Below are 25,425 nucleotides of genomic sequence, written 5' to 3' on the forward strand. Positions count from 1 at the left end.
CCCAATTCCCGAGGTTCAGTGCTCACCTGGCTCTAAACAGAAGAAGCTCATGATGACTCTGGAGCCGAAACAGGGTTATGTCATATATTACAAAAACCTCCAGTTCCTGATGAAACATGGTGTTCAAGTGACCAAAATTGGAAAAGTTTTGAGGTTCAGGCACTCAGAATGGTTGAAACCATACATTGATACAAACACAGAGCTTCGAACATCTGCAAAGAGCCAATTTGATAAGGGCTTGTTTAAATTGATGGTCAATTCTGTGTATGGCAAAACTATTGAAAATGTCAGAAAACATACCGATGTTAAAATAATTACTGACCCCAGCCTGAGCAAAAAATTGGTTGCAAAGCCTAATTTCAATTACAGAAGAATTTATGATGAAAATATGGCACTTTTCAACATGAAAAAAACAAAGATTAAGTTTGATAAACCTATTTATGTAGGGGCTGCAATATTGGAATTGGCCAAATTACATATGTTAACATTGTATTATGATGTGTTGAAACCTTTTTATGGTGATAATATAAAATTGATGTACATGGACACGGATAGTTTTATTCTTGATATTAAAACAGAAGATGTTTATCAAGATATGTCACAGCCTGAATTGCTTGAATATTTTGATACCAGTGAACATACAATAATTCAACCCCACAACAAAAAGGTGCCTGGCAAGTTAAAAGATGAGACACTTGGTGATGTTATTGTGGAATTTGCTGGGTTAAGTGCCAAGATGTACAGTTTTGAAACATGTAGTGGCGCTATTGCCAAAAAGGCCAAGGGTATTGGCAAAGTAACTGTTGAAAAAGAGCTCCAATTTGAAGATTATAAAAATTGCCTCAAATCCCAGAATTTAATCAAAACATCAGAATCCAGAATTCAGAGTGTGGATCACTTATTGACTTCAAATATTGTAAGAAAAGTGGCCCTGGACCCACATGATGATAAGAGATGCATTTTGTCATGTGGCATACATACTTTACCATGGGGGCATTGTGATTTGAAAAATGGCAATCAATGCCCAATTACAGAGCATGATTTGAAATAAATAAACATGCCTATGAACTTATTCGTGTTCAAAAAACAGGCTATTATGGACCTGCCAACACCACAACCCTCTTCTGATATGATATCTAAACTGAGTGGCTTGTTAATTATTCATCTGAACAGCATACTTACAGATGTTGATGATGAAACAGGCAAAACATTGTACATATTTAACAATAATTTAAATCATTACCAATTACCTGTAGGTGGGCAATTGCAATTTATTACAACCCCTGAGGGTGATGTCAAGATTTCAGTAGGGAGAAATATTTATAGAATTAAGCACTCAAACATGATTTCTGGCACTGTATATACGGTTTCTGCTGGTGACTGCTTATATATTGAGGTCCCTGGATCTTATGACAAGCTTATACCCTTTTTTATAGAATTAAGAATCAGATACTCTATAATAAATAACCACTAAAACAAAAATGCCTAATGATATATTTGGCCATACAAGGCATGAAGATCACAGTGATGAGATTCTGATGCTTGATGTCAGAGTCAAGAAATTAAGAAGTGATTTACAAGCTTTACAAACCACACTGAATGCCAGTCTTCAATTAGAAATTACAAATTTACAATCACAATGCATGGACCCTCTTCTTAAAATTGATTCTGAACTCAAATTGTTGCTTCAAAAATATACTGATTTGGCCACATTAGATAATTTTCAAAGTTTAGAAGAAGCTGTAGCAGCTCTTCAAGCCAAATTTAAGACCCAGGCCACCAACTCTGAGCAATTGAAACAGCAATTGGAAGAGCAAATAAATAATGTCCAGGCACAGCTCCAAACAATTGTCAAAAGCATAAAATCACAAGAAGATTTTGATCTAGTGATTTCCACTCTAAAGGAACAGATTCAATCACTCCAGATACCTAATCTGGACCCTCTGAACAATGCCATAGCCGAGGTTAAAGAAAAAATTGAGACACTTGAAAATTTTATGAACAACTTGCCATCTTCTGATGCTTTGAATGCAATAACTCGGAGTGTAGCAAATATTAAGCTGCAACTTGAAACATATGAAGATTTTGGAAAAATTCAAAGTACCATAACCCATCTTGAGGGTACAATAGCAGCAGTGCAAAGTGATTTGACAAGTGTACAAGAATCTCGCCTGCCCGGTATTGTAGATACTCTTGTAAGTGTCCAGGAACAGATCACAAAGCTTGAAAACCTCAAAACTGAATCTGAACTATCTCATTTTCATCACTTGATCGATGATATTCAAACAAAACTTGAAATTTTACAACAATCCACACCCACTCAGGCAGATATAGCCCTGCTCCAAGATGCTATGCAAAATGTGGCTGATGCTTCTGAATTAAACAATGTAAAATTGGCACTTGAAGTTTTGCAAAATACAGTATCAAATCTTCCTACATCACAGGAACTTAAAAATATTAAGAGGGCAGTGAATAGGATATTGAAATCAGAAGATATCAAGAATATCCAGACAGAGATCAAACAACTCACTCAGACAGTGGCCACTCTACCAACCAATCAACATATTAATGAACTGCATGCCCTGTTTGAGGATATCAGAAGACAGGTCCATGATCTTACTGCTCAAAATTCAAAATTGGCAGTTGTTGAAAATTTGCAACAAATTGTAGCTAATATCAAGCAACAGCTAGGAACCATGGAATCCAATCAAGCAAATGCTCTGTCTGTTTTTGCCACCCAGCTTCAAGAAATTGTGCAACAATACAAGAAACTCATTGTGGACATAAAAATCAAGCCAGCCCATGATGATGTTGTTAGGACTATCAATGAGCACCTTGAATCTGTAACAAGCAGATTGCTTACAGCAGAAAAAGAAATAACAGGCATAATCGAGAATCCAAAACATACAGTAATTCTTGAATTGTACAGCATCCCCAACAAAGAATATGATTCACCATAGTAGTTGTATTTACGGTGCGGACAGGACCACTTACAAGTGTAGAAAAGGCGAGGCTATTTGATTGAACAATCAGATTTGCTTATACTTAAAACAATGCCAAGAGAGGCCTGTACCCCAATTTTTCAGGTGTGATATGCTCTGATTTTTAAGAAATTCTGAATTTCTAGTGTAGAAAAGGCGAGGGCTCAACAGATAGATTTACCCATACTTAAAACAATGCCAAGAGGGGCCTATACCCCAATTCTTCCAGTGTGATATGCTTTTAATTTTAAGAATTTTGAATTCTAGTGTAGAAAGGGTGAAAGCCTCTCAGACAGATTTGCTTATAGTTAAAATTATGCCAAGTTCCCATATGATCTTATTGCTTATAGTGTGTTTTTCTGTCAAAATCCCAGGAATTGAATTTTAGTGTAGCTCAGATTGATTCTGCCATGTATATTAATATAAAGCTTATAGTTACTGGGTTCTGAGGCCCAGTGGAGTGTGGTGCATAGCCCCATGGTTTTTATTGCCTTGCCATCAGGAGGCCTCTGGGTTTGAGTCCTGATAAAATGTGAAGCCTCTCCTGATGGCAAAATGTTAATATTGTTGCTTTGTAAGCAAAAGGCTCGGGTTTGAGTCCTGATAAAATGTAAAGCCTCTCCTGATGGCAAAATGTTAATATTGTTGTTTTGTAAACAAGGGGCTTTGGGTTCGAGTCCTGATAGATTGAAATATATACAACTGCCCACACATAAGATATTCACTGCTAGCTGATAATACAGTTGAGGTTTGTGTGTTGTACAACAGGATAATAGAACAAATATCTTCTAGAACTGCTCCGTGACTCTCTCATTTCTTACATCATAAACATATGATTTTTCTCCTATGAGAATAACGCTACAAATGGTGTCTTCGGGTAAAGCCTCGTGGAATTCACAGATAATTTTAATGTTTGTCCTGTCATTAACCACAACCTGTTTTCTTTTTGAAGTGTTGATTACAAACATGGGTCTCCGTGCCTTGAATTCATCTGGTGAGTAATACATATCAGTACTGCCAGTAGTGACTCTCTTGAAAGCCGAAAAAGCCTCATATAATTTGAGAAAATCATCCTTGGAAATGTCTAAATTATAATTTTCTCTAGGAAATACCTCATTTCTGCCATTTTTAAGATATATATTTTTGATGTTGCAGTTATCAAATCTACTTGAATTTTTTTCCTGATTATTGTGTCTCCCAGTCTGAAACAATACCACCACAAAATCAGGCATGTCATATTGAATACTGGAAAATGAATTTGTAGCATCAAATTCATAATATGTGCCAGATGCGGGCTTCTGTACGCATTGATATGTGTAAAATTGCAGAGGAATCTGTGGATTTTTTATTATATCAGCTTTGTATTTAAGAGCGTAACTGGCCTCATATTCAACAACCGGGATTCTTAGCTCCATAGTCTGAATAATGCATTTGCCTGCATCTGGTAAGGTATTAGGCAGAGCTTCTCCTGTAGTGTTTAATGTGCTGTACCTCATCAAGGCATTATTATCATTGGCAGCTCTTCTAAATGTAATTCTTAACCCGCCCTTCCACATAATTTCTTTGTAATCCGAGAAGAATCCTGGCAACAGGCGCATGGGGAACAGCACTGTGTGGTTTTTAGATAATATTTTATCACCAGCTTCAAATCCACCGATTTTGTAGTATGATGCTTCGGTTTTGGATAATTTTAATGTAGCCAAAGCTGTGGAGGTAATGCCGGGATAATCTATTCTGTTTATAACAACACCATGCTTTCTGATCTCAATTTCAGAGAAGAGATGCGGCACAAAATTGTCTACAAGTCTTATATTTGAATTTGCCGGGTAATCTGTTCCATCGAGCTTTACAACATCAAATTTGATGTATAGATCTGCTCTGTGGGGGTGTATAAAGCCATCCCCTACATCAAGATCAACCTCAACCTCCGTGTTGGGTTGATTTAAATTTGCAAATGTCCTCCTGTTTGGAGGGAATGATTGTAGCTCATAACTCTCAATATTTTCCATTGTATGTATTTTTATTTAAATGTTAATCTCTATGATAGCAGTTGTTGTGGCTCCAGCAAAATCAACTAATTCTTCTTTTTCATTAGTGACCATCAACTCAATATAATCTATTCTATTATGACACACAGTAAAATATAATGTTGGGGATGGATTGTAGATGATGGGCTCCATGAATTCGGAATTAGGTTTAAATGTTGCAATGATGCCAGTTTGTTTGTGAGTGCCTATGCCATTTGATTTGGTGATCATACCCTCAGCCACATTACAGTGAATATTCAGAGTCTCTATGGCTAAGAATTTGGGTATATTCATAGCAGTGTGTTTGATGGCCGGTTCAAGTTTTGTGTTGTTCTCAAAGCCTAACAGCTCTCCTATAATACCCAGATCCACTGTTTCTGTAGCAGACACAATCTCTACTCTGTGAGTGACAGAATTTTGAGTTAACACTATACCTCTGGGTAACTGAGCATTTAGAGTGGACAGATTATACTGCCCTGGAGTGATAACAATTTTTTGATCACCAACTGCAATTGTGTTGTTGTGGTGTGTAATATTAGGGATCAAGTACATGCCATAAAATGCTCTGAGAGCTATTGTTTTGGGATACACTATGTCATCATGCAATTTGAGTTTCAATATTGAATTTTGGCTGGTGAGATGGAATACCCCCATGATGTTTCAGATACCACAAGGCCTTTTGAAAATTTTCAATTGATGGTTTATTTATTTGAGACATATATCTGAGAACAGATAAACACAAATGTCCGCAATTAACATCTTTGAAGTTTTGAACACGGGCATTATTGTAATAAAGATTAGCTGAATTTAGATATTTTACTAAATTTTCAGGTGGAACACCTCCAAATGAATCAAACACAAATGCCTTATCTTTTAAATATTTAAGATAACAAATCCAGTGAGTGCCCTGATTTTTGTACTTATCCAAATTAACAATGCCACACTCTTTGTTGAGTGGTTGTTCCGGTAAAGAATCAGACATGTACACACCTCTAAAATTTTTGATGCCCAGTGGCTTGATTAAAGCTTCAATATCTTGGTTTGTAAGCGGCTCTTGTTTTTTTTAAACTTATTCATGGCTCTCTTAACACCTTTGCCCTTTTTCTCCATGGCCAGGTTATGGCGCCTCTGCTCATCTAATTCTGCCCTATTTTTCTTGGCATCTATTACTGTTTTTGCTATGGCAGCTGATCCCCCAGCCAAGCTCCCCACAGCCCCGAGAGCAGCTAAGATGGCAGGGATAGTAAATATGAATCCCCCTGTATGCAATTTTTTTCTTGATTGCTGTAATTTTTTTAATTGGGGGGTACTAAGCAACAATTTCATACCATGACCCTTTGCAAGACAAGAGCTTTTTTTCTTGCGCTGCTTTTTGGTTAAAAGACTATCAATAGTTTTAAGAGATTTAAGACCTGCATAAGGTATTTGATACATAACACCCTTGGCCTTCATTGTAGGTTTATTATATACATGTTCACAACCCCCACCCCAGTTTTTGTTTGGTGCTCATAGCTATGGTGGTTCCCAATGCTGATATTCTCTCACTCAAAGAAGCATCTTTGCTTACAAATCTACCAAATGCAGCCTCTTCTAATTTTTTGTCTGCAACATGTCTCTTGTCAAGATCAGAATGTGTGTTGTATGCTATGTCATGGTCTCTACAAGCAGCATCGAGGGGATTAACACCAGGATCACCTCTGTTTAATCTATGATCCAATTTTGTGCCTGGACCACAATACTGATAGCCTGGAATATGTAGTTCAAATGGCAACTTGTTTATAATGTCATTAACCAACCCCCGACCCTCAGAAACATTCCAAAATTTAGGTGGTAAAGTATTAATAATTTTTATGAGATATCCAATCCCCTTAGGGTCATTCACTATAAAATTAGACAGTTTGGTGCTTATCATGTCCATAATTCCAACTTTTTCATTGTAAAAATTGTGGTTCCCAGCATTTTCCTCCCCAGCTATCACCAGCAACCTATCCGCAAGTTTCCTGACATCATCAACCCACACAAATTCTTTAGGCAGGGTGTTGTATTGTTTGATTCCACTGCCAGTCTTGATCTGTGACCATATGGGCTTGTTTAAATTATTGTATTTTGCTCCACTGCTCGATTTGACTCTTTTTTGTGTGGGATCATTGTTCTGGTATAGAGCATCTGATTTTATTAATATTTCTTTGTAATGCTCATAGTCTTGATCTGTATAGCTGCCAGGCCTTTTCCTAGTCATCAGTTCCCACAACCCAGGTGTGCCGGTGTACTTAACAAAACCACCTTTTTCTCCGAGACGAGATTCTGAATAAACAATCAGATCATCTCCCATAAAAGTTACTCTGAAATTGCCAATTCTATGAATGATACTGCCATCAAGCTCTGTGTCGGCATATAAGCCAAAGACCTCATCTTTATTGTCTTTAGGTGTGGTTAAATATTTTTGAGCAAGAAGACCCAATTCAATAGGATCCTGTGTAGCTTCAATTCTTCTAGGAGCAACAGGACTAGGTGTATGAATACTGGAAAGTGGGGTGAATGGATAATCTAATATGTTCCTTGCAGCTACAGGTACAAGCTCCGTGATCAAATCTTGATTTTGCTCTGTAACAGTTTTGATATTCTTACCTAAATTATTAATAGCATCAATTACAGGCTGTTCTGTTTGTTTGTGTTTTTCATAAATTCCCCGGTTCTCTGATTTCCATCCCTTAAATCTTTTTACAAGATAATCTCTTAACTTAAGATCATCAATGATTGGCCTTTTCATGGTTATTTATATACGTCTCAACGTCTAGAAAATCGTTGATTTTATTTCTGTATTTGCCAGTATTAGGTGTTCTTGTCATATCAATTGTGACAAACCCATAACTGTCCTGGTTCCAGCACTTGCTGCAAAACTTGGAAAAATCATTGTAGCTCAAGTCCCCACCTACATATTCATCATGTATGTGTTTGAGGTTGGTATGATCTTGATGAAACACACATATAAAATTGCTGTTGTCCCGGATCAGCTGCTTCGGTATTTTTGAAAAAGTCTGTGCCAGGTAGAAACAATCAATGTTTTTGTGTCGGCCCTGTGTAAAGAAATTTCTAACCTTGTTTTGATTATCCAATATAACGTCATCAAACACAACAACAGAATTATCGAGACATTCATGAAGTGGCTTAACATCTGGTACAAAAGTGGCAATATCCAATCCATCATATAGCTTCATCAGCTGCTGATATTTTAATTGTTCCAAGCTCTTAGAAAAGACATACAAGTGCCTGTTTTTCCAGTCTAACCAGTTGGGTGCCAATAAAAAATTATCAACCATTAGTGTTGTTTTACCACAAGCAGATGGCCCAACAATAAGACACCTAATATTATCAGGCAGCAAGTTGCCATTTCTCTTATTCTGCTGTTCAGGTTCTGGCAGCCTTTTTATAACATCCCAGGTGCTCATATTATCACTTTGTCTGCATCGATCCAGCTGTTTTCCGGATGACCCAGCCATTTGACAAATAACTTGTTGCCTTTTCTGCGAATGATTTTTTCTATGAGATATGTGTCAGGCTGTTTAGTTTTGCTGAGTTCTTGTTCATAGAACCGGCCTTTGAGAATTTCTCCTCGGTGATCTTTTATTATATATGTGTTAAGGGTCCCGGGTTTAACTTGAACTACTGTAAATAATTCAGTGCTCCAGTTTCTTGTAAAGCCCCTCTTGAATAAGTGCTTATATTTGCTGATTCTTACTTGATCACCCACCCTGTATTTGGCTTTTCTTGTTGTTGGCTGGTATCTAGGATAATAAACAGTCCTGATCAATTTTTGCTCATCAGATGAAGTTACTTCAGAGGGTTTCATGTTGATTGTGGAATGGACCGAGTTGTTATATTTATGTAGAAGTTCTGGAAGAATATTAAGCCATTTATAATTACCTTGAAGTGTAAATTGTTTATACATAAGATTTTTTAAGGTTCTGTTGAATCTCTCTACAATTGAGGCTTTGAGATCACTGTAACTCGAGTAATGTTTTATTGCCTGGCTTTTAATAAATTGTTGAAACACTGAATTATAAAATTCTTTGCCATTATCTGTTTGCAAATAGCGCGGTGATCTTCCTGAATGATTGATGATTGTCCTGAAGGCTTCTGTAACACATGTTCCAGTCTTGGATTTGAGTGGCAGAGCCCAGGCAAATTTTGAAAATGTATCTATCACAGTGAGTAGATACTTGTAGCCCTTGTTGATTTTGTCTAAGTTTTTCAACTGTCCAGTTGCCATTTCAATCAAGTCGCTCTGCCATAAATCATCTATGCCTTTTGTGACTACTGGGAGTCTCTTATAATTATGTCTGGCCTGCCTGTGTAATTCATCAACAATAATTTGTCTAGACATAATATGTAAACAGGAATATTGCAACTATAGGGTGTTCAGCAGCTGAGACTGCAGGATTTTCTAAATATAATTTGTCCCCTATTTGTATTTTAAATTCCAAAGTGCCATCATCTTCAGTATAGGCTGTTTCTAATGTATTGGGGTCTGTAAAATCCTCTAATTCTACACTGGTGATTTTTATTTTGTTCTCAGCATTTGTTATTGATAAGGTGGGGTAGTGGTGTGCCTGTGGCTGATGCCAATATTTGATCTTGATTGGTCTCAATGTGCCCCCAACAAAAAACTGGTAATAAAATTGTGCAGGGGACAGCATATATATTTTGCCACCTGGTGTAAATGGTGAATCATATTCTTTGTTGGGGACGCTGTACAATTCAAGAATTACTGTATGTTTTGGATTCTCGATTATGCCTGTTATTTCCTTTTCTGCTGTAAGCAATCTGCTTGTTACAGATTCAAGGTGCTCATTGATGGTCCTAACAACATCATCATGGCCTGGCTTGATTTTTATGTCCACAATAAGTTTCTTGTATTGTTGCACAATCTCTTGAAGCTGGGTGGCAAAAACAGACAGAGCATTTGCTTGATTGGATTCCATGGTCCCTAGCTGTTGCTTGATATTAGCTACAATTTGTTGCAAATTTTCAACAATTGACAATTTTGAATTTTGAGCAGTAAGATCATGGACCTGTCTTCTGATATCCTCAAACAGGGCATGCAATTCATTAATATGTTGATTGGTTGGTAGAGTGGCTACTGTCTGAGTGAGTTGTTTGATCTCTGTCTGGATATTCTTGATATCTTCTGATTTCAATATCCTATTCACAGCTCTCTTAATGTGTTTAAGTTCCTGTGATGTAGGAAGATTTGATACTGTATTTTGCAAAAATTCAAGTGCCAATTTCACATTGTTTAATTCAGAAGCATCAGCCACATTTTGCATAGCATTTTGGAGCAGGGCTATATCTGCCTGAGAGGGTGTTGATCGTTGTAAAATTTCAAGTTTTGTTTGGATATCATCGATCAAGTGATGAAAATGAGATAGCTCAGATTCAGTGTTGAGGTTTTCAAGCTTTGTGATCTGTTGCTGGACACTAACAAGAGTATCTACAATACCGGGCAGGCGAGTTTCTTGTACATTTGCCAAATCACTTTGCACTGCTGCTATGGTACCTTCAAGATGGGTTATGGTACTTTGAATTTTTCCAAAATCTTCATATGTTTCGAGTTGCAGCTTAATATTTGCCACACTCCGAGTTATTGCATTCAAAGCAACAGAAGATGGCAAATTGTTCATAAAATTTTCAAGTGTCTCAATTTTTTCTTTAACCTCGGCTATGGCATTGTGCAGAGGATCCAGATTAGGTATCTGGAGTGACTGAATCTGTTCTTTTAGAGTGGAAATGACTAGATCAAAATCTTCTTGTGATTTTATGCTTTTGACAATTGTTTGGAGCTGTGCCTGGACATTATTTATCTGCTCTTCCAATTGCTGTTTCAATTGCTCAGAGTTGGTGGCCTGGGTCTTAAATTTGGCTTGAAGAGCTGCTACAGCTTCTTCTAAACTTTGAAAATTATCTAATGTTGCCAGATCAGTATATTTCTGAAGCAGCACTTTGAGTTCAGAATCAATTTTAAGAAGAGGGTCCATGCATTGTGATTGTAAATTTGTAATTTCTAATTGAAGACTGGCATTGAGTGTGGTTTGTAAAGCTTGTAAATCACTTCTTAATTTCTTGACTCTGACATCAAGCATCAGAATCTCGTCACTGTGATCTTCATGCCTTGTATGGCCAAATATATCGTTAGGCATTTTGTTTTAATGGTTATTTATTATTGAATATCTGATTCTTAATTCTATAAAAAAGGGTATAAGCTTGTCATATGATCCCGGGACCTCAATATATAAGCAGTCACCAGCAGAAACAGTATATACAGTGCCAGAAATCATGTTTGAGTGCTTAATTCTATAAATATTTCTCCCTACTGAAATCTTGACATCACCCTCAGGGGTTGTAATAAATTGCAATTGCCCACCTACAGGTAATTGGTAATGATTTAAATTATTGTTAAATATGTACAATATTTTACCTGTTTCATCATTATTATCTGTAAGTATGCTGTTCAGATGAATAATTAACAAGCCACTCAGTTTAGACATTACAGATTGTAAATCAGGAGAGGGTTGTGGTGTAGGCAGGTCCATAATAGCCCGTTTTTTGAACCCAAATAAGTTCATAGGCATGTTTATTTATTTCAAATCATGCTCTGTAATTGGGCATTGATTCCCATTTTTCAAATCACAATGCCCCCAAGGTAAAGTATGCATGCCGCATGATAAAATGCATCTCTTGTCATCATGTGGGTCCAGAGCCACTTTTCTTACAATATTGCTAGTCAACAAGTGATTCTCACTCTGAATTCTATTTTCTGATGTTCTGATTGAATTCTGGGATTTGATGCAATTTTTATAATCTTCAAATACAAGCTCTTTTTCAACAGTTACTCTGCCAATACCCTTGGCCTTTTTGACAACCGCACTACATGTTTTAAAACTGTACATCTTGGCACTTAACCCAGCAAATTCCACAATAACATCACCAAGTGTCTCATCTTTTAACTTGCCAGGCACCTTTTTGTTGTGGTGTTGAATTCTTGTATGTTCACTGGTATCAAAGTATTGAAACAATTCAGGCTGTGACATATCTTGATAAACATCTTCTGTTTGAATATCAAGAATAAAACTATCCGTGTCCATGTACAATAATTTTACACGATCACCATAAAAAGGTTTCAGCACATCATAATACAATATTAACATATGTAATTTGGACAATTCCAATATCACAGCCCCTACATAAATAGGTTTATCAAACTTAATCTTTGTTTTCATCATGTTGAAGAGTGCCATGTGCTCATCATAAATTCTTCTGTAATTGAAGTTGGGCTTTGCAACCAATTTTTTGCTCCGGCTGGGGTCAGTAATTATTTTAACATCGGTATGTTTTCTGACATTTTCAATAGTTTTGACATACACAGAATTGACCATCAATTTAAACAAGCTCTTATCAAATTGGCTCTTTGCAGATGTTCGAAGCTCTGTATTTGTATCAATGTATGGTTTCAACCATTCTGAGTGCCTGAACCTCAAGACTTTGCCAACTTTGGTTACTTGAACACCATGTTTCATCAGGAACTGGAGGTTTTTATAATATATGACATAACCCTGTTTTGGCTCCAGAGTCATCATGAGCTTCTTCTGTTTAGAGCCAGGTGAGCACTGAACCTCGGGAATTGGGGGCAGATCAGAAAATTTGTTGTGCAAATGATCTGGAAATATCAGTTCAGTCTCTAAGAAGAGGCCATATTCACTGTCATCAAAGTCCTGAAGATCTTCAATATTGAAATCTTCGACCCACTCAAGCCCTGCATATGGCAATTTATCCATCATAGCATGACCATAGAGGTTGTTTGCATCCACATAAAGTATATAATTTGATGGCCGTGCTGGATCATAATCAGGCATATACTTGTTATTTGCTCTGGCATATCTCTGGGAACATTGCACCATCCCTCCTCTTATACATTTCTCCATAAACAGATACATATCTTGATCGTGGATCAGATCCAATTGCTTTTTGGTGTTGAAAAACGTTGCGGCCCATGCTATGCCCGGGGCACTGTAAAAATACACTGGGTCCAGTCCATAATTTTGCATCGAAGATTTTCTGAATGTCTGTATTACATCAGCTGAGAGGGTCACATCAAGTTTCAAATAAGCCATGTGATAATCACGAAATGTCTTGCATTTTAAACTCTTCCACATCAACTGGGCATGGTGATAATCATCATCAGTGATTCCAGATCCTCTGATTTTGCTGTAAAATGCTTCTTGTGGTGGCAGAGAACACTCATCAAATTTAGAAAAACCTGTGACATGGTCATATGGATATACACCCTTCCGCCTAATTAATTTCAGGTTCTGATTTGGAAACATTGCACGTGTGATTTTGAATTGATCATCAGATAATTGATTTGCCAGTGTGGCCAGGCTAGCAGGTAAAAATCTGTAAGAATCAAGAAATCTTATGTGAATAGGAGCACCATCAACTTTAATTATCTTGCTAATAGATATATATTTTTCATCATTTTCAGCTAAAATATTTAAATTCTGCTTCTCAAACCCCTCGTACCTGATCAGATGATGGAAATCATAATTGGATGCTCCATGGCAAAATATGGGGATAAATCTTGGTCTCTTGATCTTAATATTACAGCTATTACACAGGGCCTGTTTATATCGACCATCTGTATGAGAATGGTGTTTCACCTTGATATTTGTATCTGAAAATTCAGAATCACATACCGGGCATTTTTCTGCATTGTTGAAATCTTCAATCTGTTCCTCTGTTAAAGGCAACATAGGCTTTGATTTTAATAAGATGTTAGATGCTATGTCACGGCACACATTTTCTATTCTATGTGCAAATTCTTTGATGGCATTTGGTCCCATGTATAAGTGTGGCTCACTAGCTACACCATCCTGTACAACCACATAACAAAAGCTGGAAGGTTCATGTAGCTGGTACGGTGTAATTGATGATTCTTCTGGATCTGGGCTACAGAATGCAATAGGTTTGAGGTTCGATTCGAAATCACTGACAATATATGCTGGGTGTTCCAACAAGGCTTCATACTTTTTGAATTTGCAATTTTCACTTGGATTAGGCATCACCATATGAACAGGTTTATGGTTCCCACAGTATTTCAAATGCTCAATTAACTTGTTTTTAGCAATTTCTGCATTCTCTTCCCGAACCCCCTTCACCATTTTTTGACCATCAAATACAGTTAAACATCTTCTGCACAACTTAAATATTTTTTTATATTTGTCTAGTTGTGTTCTCACCAAAGCTTCAAGATTATGTATCAGAGTGTAATGATATGTGCCATCCCCTTCAATTAAGAGCAGATCAATCGGAATAGCAGATTCATCATCAAGTGTACTGATTCTGAGAGGTGCTATCAAGCAATTGCCAGTGGAACAAATAAATACATTAATAGATAATTGTTTGCCATTGATGTGCTTGGCCCTTTTTTCAAATTTATCAATATTCTGAACTGACATTGGATATTCCAAACCCTCCATTACATCATCAAAATCATATTCATGCTGTTTGTAATAAGTTATTCTCTCAGGATGGCTTGAAACTGGATACAAAGCAGCTAATATACACCACAAAAAGCATTTCTGGTCGGTGTTTTTTATATTGACCACGGCTCTTTTGTTTTTGATATTAGCAGGCAATGGCGCATAAGTAGATCCTTGTAATGGAGTGAATTCAGAAATATTAACATAGAGCTTGTGTGATGAACCGCATAGGCTCCATCCCGACTCTTTTGCTGCAAATTCAGAGTGTTTGATGTTCAATTGATTTATCAAATTGCCTATTATTGTATCTGAATTTGAATTTGAATATACTGGTACAGTTTCTGTTATGTGGGGCTGTGTAAATTTTGTGCCATTTGGCTTCTTATATTGTACAAACAATTTGAGGGAGAGCTTATAAGAGCCATTTTGTGCATTAAGAATTGCCTGCAGATCAGAATTTATACTGTTCAAGAAATTCTCAATGCCACATCTTGGCTCTGATACAAACCGGTGATCCCTTAATTGACCGTTAAAACTGCTACGGATGGGTTCATGGCGTGGCTGCTTTGCTGCTCTGGCATTAAGAGGTGCTTCGTGCTTTCTTTTCAGACCAGATGTGGATGGTTGTGAGGGCAATGCTGATGACTGTACATAAGAATTACACTTATGCCATTTGTAATATGCCTTGCTTAATATTTTATGGCATCTTGGACACATTTTTGTGGCTTTTCTGCATTTCTTAGAGTTACAAATACGGCAATGCCTAGCCCAATGAGAACTAGATATATTTTTATTGCATTGGTCACAATATTTTTGATTCGGCATTTTTTTTCTTGTTGTTTATTATATAAGATTTTCTGGGCTTCAATTCAAAACTTTATACTGAATAAAAAATATCAGTTGGGTTCAGCAGTTAATGGCTGAGCTGGTGCTTTTATACCCAAACAACAGCAGTAACTAGGTTTTGGTGATAGTTTTGCTGATGTACAACATACAAACCTCAACTGTTTATCAGCTAGCAGTGAATATCTTATGTGTGGGCAGTTGCATATATTTCAATCTTATATCAGGACTCGAACCCAATGCCTCTGATTACAATGCCACAATATTAACACGTCTCCAAATGGAATATGCCCACATTTTACTGGGTTCTGAGACCCTTATGCAGACAAAATTGGATTTTGAACTGCCATAATATTTTCTAAGTCTTTGCCTAGGCTCATATTATCAGAATAGAATTGCTTTCAGCACGAGGGGGGTACAGTTCATTGCCACTGTGTGAAAATATGTTTTTATCTCAATAATCTTTGTTACACTTTTACATGTTGCAGACTTGTTACACGCACAGAAAGATTAATGACCCCTTCAGTGAATCATACAGAAAAATCATTAATGCTCCCTTCTAGCGTGTCTCTTGCGTGCCGGCAAGGCATGCAAACAATTAATTATGCTTACCCGCTCTTCTCCTATTGTATTGAGGAGGTGGTTATAAAACATGAGAAAATAAGAAAATTCAGTTTTTTGTACAATATATTGTTATAAAACACTTTTTACCAGGTTTTCAGATCTGGGAGTTGTATATCAACTAGGAATAATTATTCTCAAAATCTCACGTATGGAGATATTATTTTGCAACACATATTTCAATCTATCAGGACTCGAACCCAAAGCCCCTTGTTTACAAAACAACAATATTAACATTTTGCCATCAGGAGAGGCTTTACATTTTATCAGGACTCAAACCCGAGCCTTTTGCTTACAAAGCAACAATATTAACATTTTGCCATCAGGAGAGGCTTCACATTTTATCAGGACTCAAACCCAGAGGCCTCCTGATGGCAAGGCAATAAAAACCATGGGGCTATGCACCACACTCCACTGGGCCTCAGAACCCAGTAACTATAAGCTTTATATTAATATACATGGCAGAATCAATCTGAGCTACACTAAAATTCAATTCCTGGGATTTTGACAGAAAAACACACTATAAGCAATAAGATCATATGGGAACTTGGCATAATTTTAACTATAAGCAAATCTGTCTGAGAGGCTTTCACCCTTTCTACACTAGAATTCAAAATTCTTAAAATTAAAAGCATATCACACTGGAAGAATTGGGGTATAGGCCCCTCTTGGCATTGTTTTAAGTATGGGTAAATCTATCTGTTGAGCCCTCGCCTTTTCTACACTAGAAATTCAGAATTTCTTAAAAATCAGAGCATATCACACCTGAAAAATTGGGGTACAGGCCTCTCTTGGCATTGTTTTAAGTATAAGCAAATCTGATTGTTCAATCAAATAGCCTCGCCTTTTCTACACTTGTAAGTGGTCCTGTCCGCACCGTAAATACAACTACTCACCATTTACACCAGGTGGCAAAATATATATGCTGTCCCCTGCACAATTTTATTACCAGTTTTTTGTTGGGGGCACACTGAGACCAATCAAGATCAAATATTGGCTACAACCTCAGGCACACCACTACCCCACCTTATCAATAACAAATGCTGACAACAAAGTGAAAATCACCAGTGTAGAATTAGAGGATTTTACAGATTCCAATACATTGGAAACAGCATATGTTGAAGATGATGGCTCTTTGGAATTTAATATACAAATAGGGGACAAATTATATTTAGAAAATCCTGTAGTATCAGCTGCTGAACACCCTATAGTTGCAATATTCTTGTTTTCATATTATGTCTAGAGAAATTATTGTTGATGAATTACACAGACAAGCCCGACATAATTATAAGAGACTCCCAGTAGTCACAAAAGGGCATAGATGATTTATGGCAGAGCGACTTGATTGAAATGGCAAGTGGGCAGTTGAAAAACTTAGACAAAATCAACAAGGGCTACAAGTATCTACTCACTGTAATAGACACATTTTCAAAATTTGCCTGGGCTGTGCCACTCAAATCCAAGACTGGGGCATGTGTTACAGAAGCCATCAGGACAATCATCAATCAGAGTGGAAGATCCCCGCGCTATTTGCAAACAGATAATGGCAAAGAATTTTATAATTCAGTGTTTCAACAATTTATTAAAAGCCAGGCAATAAAACATTACTCGAGTTACAGTGACCTCAAAGCCTCAATTGTAGAGAGATTCAACAGAACCTTAAAAAATCTTATGTATAAACAATTTACACTGCAAGGTAATTATAAATGGATTAATATTCTTCCAGAACTTCTACATAAATATAACAACTCGGTCCATTCCACAATCAACATGAAACCCTCTGAAGTAACTTCATCTGATGAGCAAAAATTGATCAGCACTGTTTATTATCCTAGATACCAGCCAACAACAAGAAAGGCCAAATACAGGGTGGGTGATCAAGTAAGAATCAGCAAATATAAGCACTTATTCAAAAGAGGCTTTACAAGAAACTGGAGCACTGAATTATTTACAGTGGTTCAAGTTAAACCCGGGACCCTTAACACATATATAATAAAGGATCATCGAGGAGAAATTCTCAAAGGCAGGTTTTATGAACAAGAGCTCAGCAAAACTAAACAGCCTGACACATATCTCATAGAAAAGATCATCCGCAGAAAAGGCAACAAGTTACTTGTCAAATGGCTAGGACTCCCAGAACACAGCTGGATCGATGCAGACAAAGTGATAATATGAGCACCTGGGATGTTATAAAAAGGCTGCCAGAACCTGAACAACAGAATAAAAGAAATGGCAACTTGCTGCCTGATAATATTAGGTGTCTTATTGTTGGGCCATCAGCTTGTGGTAAAACTACACTAATGATTGATAATTTTTTATTGGCACCCAACTGGTTAGACTGGAAAAACAGGCACTTGTATGTTTTCTCTAAGAGCTTGGAACAATTAAAATATCAGCAGCTGATGAAGCTATATGATGGATTGGATATTGCCACTTTTGAACCAGATGTTAAGCCACTTCACGAATGTCTCGATAATTCTGTTGTTGTGTTTGATGACATTATACTGGATAATCAAAACAAGGTTAGAAATTTCTTTACACAGGGCCGACACAAAAACATTGATTGCTTCTACCTGGCACAGACTTTTTCTAAAATTCCGAAGCAGCTGATCCGAGACAACAGCAATTTTATATGTGTGTTTCATCAAGATCATACCAACCTCAAACACATACATGATGAATATGTAGGTGGGGACTTGAGCTACAATGATTTTTCCAAGTTTTGCAGTGGGTGCTGGAACCAGGACAGTTATGGGTTTGTCACAATTGATATGACAAGAAAACCCAATAGCGGCAAATACAGAAATAAAACCAACAATTTTCTAGACATTGAAATATAAATAAATAAACATGAAAAGGCCAATAATTGATGATCTTAAGTTAAGAGATTATCTTGTAAAAAGATTTAAGGGATGGAAATCAGAGAACCGGGGAATTTATGAAAAACACAAACAAGCAGAACAGCTTGTAATTGATGCTATTAGTGAATTAGGTAAGAATATCAAAACTGTTACAGAGCAAAATCAAAATTTGATCACAGAGCTTGTACCTGTAGCTGCAAGGAACATATTAGATTATCCAATCACCCCACTTTCCAGTATTCATACACCTAGTCCTATTGCTCCTCGAAGAATTGAAGCTACTCAGGATCCTATTGAATTGGGTCTTCTTGCTCAAAAATATTTAACCACACCTAAAGACAATAAAGATGAGGTTTTTGGCTTATATGCTGACACAGAGCTTGATGGTAGCATCATACATAGAATTGGCAATTTCAGAGTAACATTTATGGGAGATGATATAATTGTATATTCAGAATCTCATCTTGGAGAAAAAGGTGGTTTTGTTAAATATCCCGGCACACCTGGGTTGTGGGAACTGATGACTAGGAAAAGGCCTGGCAGCTATACAGATCAAGACTATGAGCACTACAAAGAAATATTAATAAAATCAGATGCTCTATACCAGAACAATGATCCCACACAAAAAAGAGTCAAGTCTAGCAGTGGAGCAAAATACAACAATTTAATCAAACCCATATGGTCACAGATCAAGACTGGCAGTGGAATCAAACAATACAACACCCTGCCTAAAGAATTTGTGTGGGTTGATGATGTCAGGAAACTTGTAGATAGGTTATTGGTGATAGCTGGGGAGGAAAATGCTGGCAACCACAATTTTTACAATGAAAAGGTTGGAATTATGGACATGATAAGCACAAAATTGTCTAATTTTATAGTGAAAGACACTAAAGGGATTGGATATCTCATAAAAATTATTAATACTCTACCACCTAAATTTTGGAATATTTCTGAGGGTCGGGGCCTAGTTAATGACATTATAAACAAGTTGCCATTTGAACTACACATTCCAGGCTATCAGTATTGTGGTCCAGGCACAAAATTGGATCATAGATTAAACAGAGGGGATCCTGGTGTAAATCCCCTAGATGCTGCTTGTAGAGACCATGACATAGCATACAACACACATTCTGATCTTGACAAGAGACATGTTGCAGACAAAAAATTAGAAGAGGCTGCATTTGGTAGATTTGTAAGCAAAGATGCTTCTTTAAGTGAGAGAATAGCAGCATTGGGAACCACCATAGCTATGAACACCAAACAAAAACTGGGGTGGGGGCTGTGAATATGTATATAATAAACCTAGAATGAAGGCCAAGGGTGTTATGTATCAAATACCTTATGCAGGTCTTAAATCTCTTAAAACTATTGATAGTCTTTTAACCAAAAAGCAGCGCAAGAAAAAAAGCTATTGTATTGCAAAAGGACATGGTATGAAATTGTTGCTTAGTACCCCCCAATTAAAAAAATTACAGCAATCAAGAAAAAAATCACATGTGGGGGGATTCATATTTCCTATCCCGGCCATCTTAGCTGCTCTCGGGGCTGTGGGGAGCTTGGCTGGGGGATCAGCTGCCATAGCAAAAACAGTAATAGATGCCAAGAAGAATAAGGCAGAATTAGATGAACTGAAGCGCCATAATCTGGCTATGGAAAAACAAGGCAAAGGTGTTAAGAGAGCCATGAATAAGTTTAAAAAAAACAAGAGCCGCTTACAAACCAAGATATTGAAGCTTTAATCAAGCCACTGGGCATCAAAAATTTTAGAGGTGTGTACATGTCTGATTCTTTACCAGAACAACCACTCAACAAAGAGTGTGGTATTGTTAATTTGGATAAGTACAAAAATCAGGGCACTCACTGGATCTGTTATCTTAAATATTTAAAAAATGAGGCATTTGTGTTTGATTCATTTGGAGGTGTTCCACCTGAAAATTTAATAAAATATCTAAATTCAGCTAATCTTTATTACAATAATGCCCGTGTTCAAAATTTCAAAGATGTTAATTGCGGACATTTGTGTTTATCTGTTCTCAGATATATGTCTCAAATAAATAAACCATCAATTGAAAATTTTCAAAAGGCCTTGTGGTATTTAAAACATCATGGGGGTATTCCATCTCACCAGCCAAAATTCAATATTGAAACTCAAATTGCATGATGATATAGTGTATCCCAAAACAATAGCTCTCAGAGCATTTTATGGCATGTACTTGATCCCTAATATTACACACCACAACAACAAAATTGCAGTAGGGGATCAAAAAATTGTCATCACTCCAGGGCAATATAATCTATCCACTCTCGCAGAGCAGAGATTGTATCTGCTACAGAAACAGTGGATCTGGGTACTATAGGAGAGCTGTTAGGCTTTGAGAACAACACAAAACTTGAACCGGCCATCAAACACACTGCTATTAATATACCTAAATTCTTAGCCATAGAGACTCTGAATATTCACTGTAATGTGGCTGAGGGTATGATCACCAAATCAAATGGCATAGGCACTCACAAACAAACCGGGATCATTGCAACATTTAAACCTAATTCTGAATTTATGGAGCCAATCATCTACACTCCATCCCCAACATTATATTTTCCTGTATGTAATAACAGAATAGATAATATTGAATTGATGGTCACTAATGAAAAAGAAGAATTAGTTGATTTTGCTGGAGCCACAACAACTGCAATCATAGAGATTAATATTTAAATAAAAATACATACAAGAAGAAAATGGAAAATATTGAGAGTTATGAGCTACAATCATTCCCCCCAAACAGGAGGACATTTGCAAATTTAAATCAACCCAGCACAGAGATTGAGGTTGATCTTGATGTAGGGGATGGCTTTATACACCCTCACAGAGCAGATCTATACATCAAATTTGATGTTGTAAAGCTCGATGGAACAGATTATCCGGCAAATTCAAATATAAGATTGGTAGACAATTTTGTGCCGCATCTGTTCTCTGAAATTGAGATCAGAAAGCATGGTGTTGTTATAAACAGAATAGATTATCCCGGCATTACCTCCACAGCTTTGGCCACTCTAAAATTATCCAAAACCGAGGCTTCTTACTACAAAATAGGTGGATTTGAGGCTGGTGATAAGATATTATCTAAGAACCACACAGTGCTGTTCCCCATGCGCCTGTTGCCAGGATTCTTCTCAGATTACAAATATATTATGTGGAAGGGTGGTTTAAGAATCACATTTAGAAGAGCTGCCAATGATAATAATGCTTTGATGAGGTACAGTACATTAAACTCTACCGGGGAAGCTCTGCCTAATACCCTACCTGATGAGGGCAAGTGCCTTATTCAGACTATGGAGCTAAGAATCCCTGTTGTTGAATATGAGGCCAGTTATGCTCTTAAATACAAAGCTGATATAATAAAAAATCCACAAGTACCATTACAATTTTATACATATCAATGTGTACAGAAGCCTGCCGCTGGTACTTATTATGAGTTTGATGCTACAAATTCATTCTCCAGTATACAATATGACATGCCGGATTTTGTGGTGGTATTGTTTCAGACTGGAAGACACAATAATCAGGAAAAAAATTCAAGTAAATTTGATAACTGCAACATCAAGAACATATATCTTAAAAATGGCAGAAATAAGGTATTTCCTAGAGAAAATTATAATTTAGACATGTCCAAGGATGATTTCCTTAAATTATATGAAGCATTTACAGCATACAAAAGAGTCACTACTGGCAATACTGACATGTATTACACACCAGATGAATTCAAAGCACAGAGACCCATGTTTGTCATCAACACTTCAAAAAGAAAACAAGTTGTGGTGAATGACAGGACAAACATTAAAATTATCTGTGAATTCCATGAGGCATTACCTGATGACACCATATGTAGTGTTATTCTCATAGGTGAAAAATCATATGTTTATGATGTAAGAAATGAGAGAGTCACAGAGCAATTCTAGAAGAATTACATTATCTTAATACTAGATATACAAGTTGAGCCTGGTGCCCAATTGAACTTAAACCGGAAGTGGACCGGAAGTAGGCAAACCGGAAGTGGACCGAAAGTGGACCGGAAGTGAACCGGAAGTGGACCGGAAGTGGACCGGAAGTGGACCGGAAGTAAACCGGAAGTGGACCGGAAGTAAATATATGTGGGTGTGGGTGGGTGTGGGTGTATGTGGGTGGGTGTGGGTGGGTGTGGGTGTGGGTCTTATAAGCATCTTGGCTTAATTTTAAGTGTGGCCAAAAAAAATATCAAGAGGGGCATATTTTTGACAAGTTTATGGACAACGATCTCACAGAAGTGCCTTTTGTAAGTGTAGGCAAATCAATCTGAGAGGGTTCATACTTTCCGAGAAATTCCCGAGGGCATTTTTTACAAAAATCTTGGATTAGACGGGGTTCCACACTTGAGCAAAAAGCTCATGTAGGCATGTTGAGCTAGTTTTAAGTGTAGCCAAATCTGCTTGAGGGAGGTTCATACTTTCCGGCACTGTCCCCACCGTAAATACAACTACTGGTTCATTCCATTATAAATGCTTACCTATGGGCATGAAGACATCCAGTAGTTTTATGAATAGACTAATGGACATAGTATTTAGTGGTCTTCCAGACAATCAAGTAGCCACCTATTTAGATGATTTGTGCATAGCAACTTCCACTTTTGAAGAGAATTTCTCCCTACTTCATCAAATATTTGATAGGATTAGGAAAGCAAACATGACGGTTGGAATAAAGAAATGTAAGTTCGCATTTTCAGAAACCATGGTTTTGGGACATCTTCTTTCTGCAAAAGGGATGAAAATTTCCGACAAAATCATTAATTCAATCAAGAATTTTCCAACACCTAGCAATAAGAAACACGTGAAGAGCTTCTTAGCACTTTGTTCTTACATTAGAAAATATGTGTCCGGATTCTCATTTTTAGTGGATAACATATATAAACGTTTGAAAAAGAACGTTCCGTTCACGTGGACAGAGCAGCACCAGAAAGAGTTCGATGAACTAAAGGATAAAATTCTCAGTTCTCCCGTTCTCAAACCGTATTCTCAAAACAAGAAGACCTACCTCATCACCGATGCGTCTACAGTTGGCCTCGCAGCCAGCATTTGGCAAGATTCGGAAGACGGAAGCTCACGCCACCCAGTTGCCTTCGCGAGCCGCAGATTAACCGACACAGAGAAGAAGAAATCAATATTTGAACTAGAATTTCTCGCAGTGGTCTATGGAGTAAAAGCGTTTAGATATTATTTGCTAAACAGCCATTTTACTTTAATAACTGATAATCACTCCATATCATATTTACGACAAGCATCAAATTTGACAGGTCCATTGGCACGAAGAGCTCTGGAACTACAGCAGTTTTCCTTCGATGTGAAACATGTCAAGTCATCAGAAAATGCCCTTGTAGACACTTTAAGCCGCTATCCAGCAGAGGAAGCTCCTGCCGACAGTGAAGACAACCCTGAACTAATTTTCCACCTAGAGGACGAAAACTTCAGCATTCGACAACATCAAGAAGAAGATCCATTATTCGGCCCTATCATTAAAGTCATCAACAACGATCCGATGCAAGATCCAGGAGTAGTACGAGCAGCACAGTATTACGTCATCAAAGACAACAAACTGTACAGACGTCATCGATACAACAAGACAGAGGAACTTCTCTTGTGCATTCCACACAAGTTAAAAGATGAAATTTTCGAGAAGATTCATTGCAGTGAATACAATGCAGCTCACGCTTCACCATCTTCCACGTATGAAAATTCCAGGAAAAGATTTTACTTCCCAGGATTAAAACGATGGGTGTATATGAAATCAAAAAGTTGCCTCGAATGCCAGATGTCGAAGAGAGATTTCGGACCAAAGAAGCTCACCCTTCAGACGTTCGAACCGATCGCCACCCCAGCCAGGAAGTGGGTCATCGACACGTGCGGTCCACTGCAGGCCACAGCCAACCACGGACATCGCTACGTTCTCATCTGCGTTGATCAAGCGACCAGGTACATGCTAACGACATCTATACCTTCAGTTGACGCCGAAACGATTGCCAATGCATTAATGGAACAGATCATTTTGCGATTTGGTGTACCAGACAACATCACGCTTGATCGTGCACCAGCGCACACTTCAAAAATCATGGAACAAATGAGTCAAATATTGAACGTCAGACTCAGATTCGCAAACACAGACTTCCACGAAACAGTTGGACTCGCCGAAAGACACATTCAGAAATTAAAACAAAGGCTGAGACCGTATGTAATGAAAAAATGTGCACAGTGGTATCTGTATCTCTCGGCCATAACGTTTGCGATAAATTCAGAAGTACACACAGGAACAAGATATTCTCCACATTACCTTATGTACGGTTACGAACCAAAGAATGCGATGGATTCATTGCTAGGAATAGATCCAAATTCGTTGCAGCACTCGAACAAGGAACCCCTAGACATATTGCAAGCGATGCGTGAACAAGCACAGGAAAATCTCCAGAAGAAATTCAAAACACAGAAAAAGTACTCAGACCAACACACACGGCATATTGAATTTCAACCTGGA

The sequence above is a fragment of the Lepisma saccharinum genome, chromosome 4 (assembly GCF_977018435.1).
Source record: "Lepisma saccharinum chromosome 4, izLepSacc3.1, whole genome shotgun sequence".
Taxonomy (NCBI): Eukaryota; Metazoa; Arthropoda; class Insecta; order Zygentoma; family Lepismatidae; genus Lepisma; species Lepisma saccharinum.